Source organism: Marmota marmota, unplaced genomic scaffold (assembly GCF_001458135.2).
Source record: "Marmota marmota marmota unplaced genomic scaffold, marMar, whole genome shotgun sequence".
In the NCBI taxonomy this organism is placed as follows: Eukaryota; Metazoa; Chordata; class Mammalia; order Rodentia; family Sciuridae; genus Marmota; species Marmota marmota.
In genome coordinates this window covers 3,214,003-3,223,375 of record NW_025999896.1, presented here as the reverse complement: position 1 = coordinate 3,223,375, position 9,373 = coordinate 3,214,003, and positions in this window count along the sequence as shown.

Sequence of the window (9,373 nt, the reverse complement as noted above, 5' to 3'; positions counted from 1 at the left end):
ACCATCATCACCGTCGCCATCATCACCACCATCAAAAGCATCACCATCAAAAGCATCACCATCATCATCACCATCACCATCATCTCCACCATTATCACCACCATCATTCTCATCATCATTGTTGAGAGTTCATCAGAAATTATCTTTTAAATCTTCTTATTTTACAGTCAAGGAATCTGAAGCCAGAAGGGAGCAACAACATCCTCAAAGTCCCCCAGATTGCAGTCCCTAGTCCAGCACTCCTGACACCCCATGGCCCTCCCAATAAGAGCAATTATATCATTTCAAAGACACAGAATTAATTTTGTAGGATGCTAACTATCCATATGTCTGTTTTTCTCCTTTCCATTCCATGTCTCTCAAGAGATCAAGCAGGTATTAAAATCATTTTCTGGAGTTGTTGCAGGCGAGTAATGACCTGCCCAATGTTTTGAGAAGGAGATGAGATTACAGCTCTGCAGACTCCCTGCACAGCACAGAATCTCACAATGGTGGGTTTTCCTTCTGCCTGTGCTAAAATGGTAAAATCCTTGGGTCCAGCACTGCCAGAGTCTCCATCCTTTTGTATTCCCTGCTAACTTTGTAATCTTGGGAAAGTTACTTCATGGCTTAATCCTCAGTTTCCTCACTGTGTGAAATAGAATGTAACAATTTACTTTTTCTTTCTTTCTTTTCTTTTTCTTTCTTTCGTTCCTTTTTTTTTTTTTTTTTTTTTGGAGAAGTAAGCAAGAATATTTAGGAAGCTCACTTGTCTACAGCCTGGCACGTGGTCAACACTCTGATAATCTTTTATCATGATGAGGAAGGTTGAGACTATGGCACCAGGAAGTTCCTGGCATACAAGACAGGGATCCAGATGAACAAGAGTCTGAGACTTTGGCTGTTTCTCTAAGAGGTCTCCTCTGGGAGGAGTTAACACATCATGCTGGGGATCATTAAAAAAAAAAAAAATCCTACAGAATTATTCCTCCCCAACAACCTAAACAAACCAAATCTGAATTCCATTTTCTCAAATACCACCCTCAGTTTTTACCAGCAGATCCCTAGGAACAAACCACTCCTAAATATTTCTGCATTTACTTGGCCCCAGAGTTCAGCTCTTGGCCCCCATATCTCCAAGTTAAAAGAGAAAGAACATTTCCCCATCTTTCACAGTGCCTGACAGTATCTTCTATGTCATTAGAATTCTTCTGACTGTGGAATGAAGGGTTGAGGGAATGAATGAATGAGCCTTTCATGCCTAGACACTAGGTATGCCAGGATGGGAAATAAGTAGCTAAAGATAAATCTAAAGACAAATTTTCATTTCCTCTTCTTTTTTCTTGGAACTGAAAGAAAGAGAAGGGAATAAAGATGAGGTTCTTGTCAGGACTTTTCTTCCCCAGCATATACACATCAAGTTCTAGGGGCAGCAGGGAACCAGGACCAAGCCCTCAGCCTGAACTGGGTTCCTCTGCCCACCCCTGACTATTCTACAAAAGGCCTTGGGTCTTCTGCCACTGAGTTAGAGTGCACAGGATGAAAGCAACGTAGCTTGAATGCTGTCCTGGTACATCCATACTTTCCAGAGGGCCTTGGGGAAGTCAGGAAATGTCTCTGAGCCTCCAAGTGGGGCTTGTAGATAGTTACCTATCTACACAGTGGGTTTTTACAAGGTTCCCATGGGATGGTATGCAAAAAAGTTTTCCTCTGTGATGCAGCACTGCCCAAATTATTGCTATTTTGCTAACAATTATGATGATGATTCTGCTATTCCTATTGTCAATGTTATTACTGTCATTATTATGATGATTATTCAGCAGTAATACTTAGCCACCAAACTTGGACTTTGAACTGTAGGGCTTTGAAGAGCAGGGCTTATCCTGGCCTGCAGCCCCCTCCAAAACAGAACTCTGCTGCCACCTCCTGGCTATGGAAAGACATGCTTTTCATTATGCAAATAACCTAGAGATTAAATTCCGTTTTAGATTAGACCATTCCTAGCCAGAGGTATTCTTTAGAATCATGAGCATTTGGTATAAGCCTCTGGTTTTGCAGATGAGAAAATTCAAATTGGTGATAGGATATGGTAACTTCTCAGGATACAATGTGAAATCCGGACAGCCCAAGTCTCTCAGCTCATACACAAGGGCTCTCTGCAACTATCCATAGAAATAGATCCTGAAGAATCTTGAGATGAAGGGCTAGGACTGGCATGGCAGAGAGAGAGAGGAGTCCCTGGTGATGACCCTAAGCAGAGAAGGTGGGAGGGAACATGACCCTGGGTCCGCTCCACAAACCTCATCTTCCTTATCGCAGGAACCTCTGCCAGATGTGTTGGTCATAAGAGGTAAAGCAGTACACCTACACAGACAGCCCCCTGACCCTAAAAATGGTGAGTCTCTAGGTTGAAGGTGGAAAGTTCCAAAACTAGGCTCTCTGGCATTTTTCTTAGGCCCAAGATGAAGGGTAAAGTGTCCACTCTGCAGCAAGTTACCCAAGGTCAATACTGTGCCTTTTGATCCTTGAGACCCTTTCCCCCTCTTTCCACCCTGCTCAGTACCTCTAGGAAGTTGACCAATGGGCTCCATTGCCCTATGGCTTTGGGATGAGTCTAGCCAAAGCAGGGAAAGAGGAGACTGAGATCAATATTTATTCTCATCATCTCTCTCTCCAACCCTCTCTGTCTCCAGGTTCTGGCTGCTGGTTCATCACCCATGCTTGCACCTGCAAGCCTTGAGGCAATGGAGGCCTGAACTGTTAGAGCTGGGGTGTGCTGCATCCATAATGGTTTCGCTATACCTGCCCATAGCTTTGTAAAGAGACTCTTCCTCAAAAACTCTTCACATTGTACTAATTTGGATATGCTATCTTCTGTGGAAACTTGACTGACCAAGGACCCCTGCTCTATACATCTATTTTACTGGATTATGGCCCTCGGTATCGAGCAGGACCTGCTGACCATTACTAATCAGACAGCTACCTCACACTATTGTGTGCATCTCTGGGTCACAAATCACAGGTAATAATGCATTCAATTTCCTCACTCGTTTCAACCTACCCGTTGTTCACCTGAAGCTCATGAACAAAGTAATAGGCTGGGATCCAACTGGGATCAGTGGAGATTCAGAACCAGCTCAGAGAGCTAATGGTAAAACTTTGTGAGTCAGTTGTCAAACTCAAACATTATTTAAAAATTAAATTATGTATGTTTACAACGAAGTGAATTCTATTAAAAATAAAGGTAGCAAATGTTTTAGATTAATACCTGTGTGTCGGGGGGGTACTGAGGTTCAAACCCAGGAATACTCTACCACTGAGCCCTTTTTATTTCTTATTTTGAAACAGTGTCTAGCTAAATTGCTAACGCTGACCTTGAACTTATGATCTTCCTGCTTCAGCTTCCCAAACTGTAGGGATTACAGGTGTGTGCCACTGTGCCCAGCTAAACTAATAACTTCTGGGCCTCCTACTACATTTTTATTATTATTTATAATCTCTTGAGGAGATCTACAATCATTCAACTTGCGTGGTGGAAACACCCTGCTTGTACCCCTTCCTACCTCCTCCTTTAGACATGTCAGGTTGCTCACTTGAAATTGGCCATGGTGAGAATACTCACACCACAGAAATCAGCAAACTCTACATAGCAGAAGTTATTAGTGTGTTAAACATTGGTACCAACACACTGGTGAATGAAACCAGTGAAGTTCAAGTAAAAACAAACATGCAATTCTATATAGAGAGATAGTAGAGTATGTAAAGCCAGTATGATCTCACACTGTCCAACTAGGTCAGCTTAATAGAGGCAGCAAGTTGGAAAACTTCGAAAGACTAGGAATTCACATCCTGCACAGGGCAGGGCCTGGAGGAGAAGCAGAAAGGAAAAGGGATCTTGCCGCAGTCTGGCTGGGCACAAAATCACGAGCCACCACACAGCTTGTAGATTCAAACAGCAACTCTTTATTCCCGAACTCACCCCAGCCGTATACAGACACGTTCTGGGGAAATCCACGTTCTTTGCCCAAATCCACGTTCTCTCCCAAATTCCCCCTCCACTGGGCTTCTGTCTCCCAAAATATACTGTCTGAATCCCGTGAGAACTCAAGGGGAACTCAGGCAGCAGGATACGCCCTATTCCCAGCAGGAATAATCTTAAACCTTAAACCTGGAACCTAAACCGGGAACGCCCTAATCCGCCTTGGTCCTTGAGCAAGGTCACCTACATTCAATGTCACTGCAACATGGGGTACGCTGGCAAGGAAATTGTCATACCTACTTGGCTAATGGCTCCCAGCAGGATCTGTGTTGTCCAAGTGAAAAACCAGCCTCTATCTCAGAGCAAAGCCTGTCCAAGGAAGGGACATCACCTTTGTCCTTGGAAAAACCCACAGAGCACTCCTAAGCACATTCCCACCCTGCTAAATTGTTTATCTACAAATAACAGGAGAGATCTGCTGTGCCAGGTGTCCCTGACTCAGTCAGGCTAGGTGGGGATCCATAGCAGCCCCCTAGCAGCCACCAATCAGCATGAGACAGGGAAATACCTGGGATGCCAGATGACCCTCCCAGTAGTTTATGGTGGTTGATAACATGTTGGGAAACCATGTAGTTCAGCACGTACACCCCTCTTGGCTTAAACCAATCAGTGCAAACGAATACCCCTTTTGTACTGACCAATCACCCCTACCCAACTTGTTCCCACCAGTGAATGTGCTAATCCTGTTTTAGAGTTGTTATTTGATTTTCCCGCGGTGTGTGATGATTTGCTAAAAGAGGCTATGATGTATGTGAAGTCCCTGCCCTCTCCAAAGAATGTATAAAAATGCTGCAAACCCTGGGCTCGGGGCCTCTCTGTGTCACCAGTTGCTGTGTGTGTGCGCGGAGGACCGAGCTAGCTCGCAATAAACACCTCTTTGCTGCTTACATCGATTTTGGGTCTCTGGTGGTCTTTGGAGGTCCCGAATTCGAGCATAACACAAGTCCCAGCTCCATTGTCATGCTCTAGTCACCAGAACTCATTCAGGGCTGGGGATGTAGCTTGATGGTGGAGCCCTTGCCCAATATATTTAAGGCCCTGGGTTTGATCCCCAGCACTGGAAGGGGGAAAAAAAGCTGTATTCATAAAGTCAACTACAAGTATCTAGATAGAAAATTTATTGCTTCACCTAAATGCAATTCCAAGAGTAGTCAGTCTTCAGTCTCACTATGTCCACAGAGTTGTGGTCAGAGCTGGGAGCTAGACTTTCAGAGGATTCCTCTCTCTTTTTCTCTCTCTCTCCTCTAAATCAACTGTACTATCAAGAAGCTTGACTCTTTGTGATTACACAATGACTAGATGTGGTTTACATCCCACATCTTAAAATCCTTATACTAGCAGACTCAAGATAATTCCAGGAGGGGAAAAAAAAAACCTCCAAAACTGACCCTCCTTGGCTCTCATTTCACAATATGGTCACATGCCCATGGCCAGGAGGTGGTAGGAGATTTGTGGAGTTTGATTGGTCACGTCTGAGTCATGGGCCCACCCAGGAACCTTTGGGTAGCACCAGCTCCACCCAGAACCCATGAAGTAAGGAGTATTGTTTCCTACCCCTCCTATTCCCAGAAGAAATGGTGTGGAAAAAAATAACAACAAATGCCTCTTATGAGGGCTTACTAGTATTATGGCTGTGGACCATGTTAAGTCTGTTTCTCTTAAACTTGGGCTGATCATGCCTTCCCATTGGTCACTGGGCAGACACAATTATATGATGCTGGGTGTGGCGGTGCATGCCTGCAATCCCAGCAAGAGGACTGCAAGTTCAAGGTCAGCCTGGGGAATTTAGTGAGACCTTAAATTAAATAAAAAATCAAACAAAAATTTTAAAAAAATTAAAAGGGAGCATCCCTAGGTCCAATTCCCATTACTGGTGGGGGAAAAAAAAAGATCTGATGACTGTCAACCTCCTGTCATAAAGTAAACTATCTAGGAATGCCCCTTGGAATTTCCCTTTCTTCCCAACTCATCAGCATTGGTCTCTGCCCCATGAAAGACACTGCCACTACTGTCAGATTCTGAGATGTAGGACACATCTACTTCTTCACCCACGTTGAACCAGCTGGCACTGAGACCCAGCAGACACCTCTCATTCTTCAACACTGCACTAAGGGTCCAGCTTCTCATAACATAACATCATTTCCTCCCAGCCAGTGACCCGAATTCCATGCAGGGCCTCTCACTACTGACAGGAGGAGGAAGAGACCGTTGCTCAGAGTCGTTGTGCCACAGCCAGGGGCTTCCTGTCTCATGAGTCAGGAAGGAGAGAACTGGGTGTGGCCAGACAAAACATCTGGACCCAAATCAGGACTTGGCTGGGATCCGGACCCAGGGCCACCCATGGCACACGGGTGCCCCGGCCAGGCACATGGCTCATGATGGAGGACTTGACCTTTCAAGAGCAAACTGAGGACATGTGAGTGCCAGGAGTGACTCTGGGTGCAGGAATCATGATGGAGAAACACATATCAAAATTGAAAGTGCCTTCCTCTCAATACACCCTGGATTCATCTCCTCTGCCAGCCCCTCCCACTGAGTGTTCCCAGCTCTCGCCAGCCTCACGTGCTCTCTCCCAACCCTTGTATCACTTCCCATCCAGCCTTTTGTTTATTATCAGCGTTCATTTTCCAGTTTCTCTCCACCACTAAGCTGTCAACTCCATAGAGCTGGCACCCCCTTCCTCCTCTCAGCACCCTCCAACAGAGATGAGACTACCTATGTATATGACCAGGAAAGATAAGTGTTCGTCACAGCTCTTTTATAATAATAAAAATAATTGAAAATAACCTGCTCTTTTATAATAATAAAAATAATTGAAAATAACTTAAAATGCTAAATAACAAAGGACCGCCTAAATACTGAATACACTATGGTATTAATTCCAGTAGTAGCAGCAGCTAAAGCTAACTGGGTATATATTATGTGTTTGGTGCTATTTTAAGAACTTTATATAGATCTTTTTATTTCTCACTACACACCTAGGTTGTACACTCTTATCCTTTTTTTTTTTTTAACTGATGTGGTTCAGAGAGGTTAAGAAATTTGTCAACTTCATACAGCTAGTAAATGATGAGGCCTAAGCTTGCAATCACCGTGCTGCTCTCGGATGACTGTGTACTGGGAAAGATAAACACACACATAGGACTTGGCTACATCAAGATGTATATGTTAATGCACATACTGACAGAAGTTAAATGAATGAAGTCCAAGATAATGTGTACATACTGGTTATGGCCATGCAAAAATGTATGGGTATATCAAAAAAGACCACATTCCCGGGAATAATATAGTTTCTAATCTCTCTGAATCTTTATCTCTCAGTAAAGCTATGTATAATTTTTTTCAGGTTATCTATCTATGAGTTTTTGTCCTGGGGGATCAGCAGACTATTCACTAATTTGATAGATGAATACTTGCTGAGATGTTTGGGAGTGAGACTGGCTCCAGCCCTCTGTTCATTCCCAGGAAATGCATTTGACAGAACTTGTCAGAGCAGAGATGCAGCTCAAGGCTGGCTTTGGGGGAGTGAGATTGGCACTGGGCAATCTAGAGAAATGGAGGAGGACACTTGGGATAGTGGGGATGGGGGAATCCTTGAGAAGGGTGTCACAAAGGGGTTACAGTGTCTTGACCTGGTCAGAAAGCCTCTGTCCCCGGCAAAGGATGGACCACTCTCCACGCTCTGCAATTTTTGCTACCCCCAATTCTTCAAGGGGGTCTTTAAGGAGTGATTGGAGAAACAAAAGCCCTGGTTATTAATGTAGCATTGAGGTGACTCTGGAGGAGCCAGGCAGGAGTCCCCAGAGAGGATGTCTGGAGCAGGAGGCCCAGCAAGGCAGGGTGGGGGGTCAGGTTAGGCAGATGCATATGGCTCCGTCCAGCCCTGAGGGGATTTCCTTCCTTTATCCTCAAGAGCTTCCCAAAAGCATGAGCAGTTTGAAAATCCCCCCAGGACTGGAGCCAGCCCAGAAAATAATGAAGGGAATAGTTGCAATGCCAGGAAGGGGTGGGAAAATGGAGACAGGAGAAGAGGAGAGCTTGGGAGGAAGGAGGGAGTGGTTAGCATTCACACAGGGGCAGCTTGAATTGGGTCAGGGGTGTGGAAATGAGGCTGCCTAAAGACCAGGTGAAGGAATGGTCATATTAGCCTCTAGATGAAGCCTTGGAAATGCATGCAGCTAGCTTCTAATATTCAGGTAGATGCTCCTGGGGAAAAAGGCCATGTACTGCATTGTTCTAGAGTCTTGCTATTCTACATATGGCCCATGGCCCAGCATTGACATCCATGGGGACTTAGAAATGCAGAATCTCACAGGGTATCATGGTACGTGCCCATAATCGCAGGGACTGGGGCATGTTGAGGCAGGAAGATGACTAATTCAACAGCCTGGGCAATTTAGTGAGACCCTGTCTCAAAACAACAAAATAAAAAGACTGGGGATATAATTCTCAATATTGAAGTGCCCCTGAATTCAATTTCTAGTACCAAGAAAAAGAGATAGAAAAAAAAGAGAGAGAAATTCTAAATCTCAGGCCCTTCCCAGACATAATCAATCCCAACAAGCACCTTACCAAGATCCACAGGTGATTTGTGGCCATATTAAACCTGAAAAGCACAGATCTGGAGCATTTCTACTTAAGTTATGGTTAACTTAAGATGGACCAGTGTCCATCTCTGAACTGTTTGATAATGGTCTTCCACAGGATACCTGCAGAAATTGAAAGCATTTGGAAGTTTTTAAATAATTTAACATTGCTGTGACATCCAAGTTGATGGTCAGTGGGTCTATCCCATTAAACAGGAAGCATTTTAGTCTTGCAGAACTGGGCACTAGTCATGCCTGATAGGTCCACGTGGGTTGGGGAGAAAATCTTCACCGCAGAAAATTTGAGAAGCTGTGTTCTGATGAGTGGTTCTCAAATTTTAGCATGTGTCAGCATCCCCCAGAGGGATGGTTAAAAGGCAGACTGCTGAGTCCAACACCCAAAGTTTCTGATTCTCTAATTCTGGGGTGGGAACTGAGAATTTGCTTTTCTAACTAGATCTCAGGTAATGCTGATGTTGTTGGTCCAGGAACCACATGGTGAGAAGCACTACTCTAGAAGACAGGTCCAGACCAGTGGGTAAGAGTTACAGGATTCAGTTTCTCACTTAATATAAAGAAAAAAGTTTTAACAGATAACTATGTTAATTAGATATGTAATTGCTAGCAAAGAAATGGATGAGCCCACCATTTTCAAAATGCTTTAACAATCATCTCCCTTAGACCTTAAAATAGCCCTAAGAGGAAAACTGTTACAATTTCTGTTTTCCACAGGAGGAAACTGACTTACCCAAGGCTGGATGGCAAAGCA